This window comes from Brassica oleracea, chromosome C6 (assembly GCF_000695525.1).
Source record: "Brassica oleracea var. oleracea cultivar TO1000 chromosome C6, BOL, whole genome shotgun sequence".
In the NCBI taxonomy this organism is placed as follows: Eukaryota; Viridiplantae; Streptophyta; class Magnoliopsida; order Brassicales; family Brassicaceae; genus Brassica; species Brassica oleracea.
In genome coordinates this window covers 22,380,785-22,381,451 of record NC_027753.1, presented here as the reverse complement: position 1 = coordinate 22,381,451, position 667 = coordinate 22,380,785, and positions in this window count along the sequence as shown.

The window sequence follows — 667 nt, the reverse complement described above, 5'->3', positions numbered from 1 at the left end:
AAAAATTAATGCAACATACCACAAAGTTCCGTCCGGTCGGTCGGGGTCGATGACTGGTAAACCTTCTCTGCCTGGCAGACAGAGAATGTTCTCTACATCGTACTGCGAGTAAGGAGCACTCGGAGGAACCATCAAATCGGGATGAATATTGGCGGCCATCGGAGGTGCCATCGGAGGAGGCACAGGAGGAGGCATCGTTGGATGAGCCATCGGGGAAGGCACATGAGGAGCCGATGGTGCACTAGAAGAAGTAGACCCAGAGACTCTCTGAGTGTACTGAGTCTCGGGGATAGTCTCCTGACCCGAAGAACCGGGGGCTGAAGAAGAGGCCGGGTCTAAACGACTACCCGGCTCACCGAAGATCTCTCTGTAACGGACAGTAAGTCTTCTTTTTCGAACCTGAGAAAAAAATAAAATTTTTAAAATTAACATCAACAGTATATTTCCCAACATTATCCACCTAATGAACACTAAATAACATAAAATCTGTAAACCTATCTAAATTCCCTATACTAACCACCTAATTTACCCTAAACTAACCAAATTAGAGAGGCTTACCATTGCTACGAAATGGAGAGGAAGTGGAGAGGAAGTAGAGAGGAAAGAAAGAGTGAGCGCTCGGGGGTATATATAAGATTACATATCGTCGCAAATTCGTCGTAAGGTT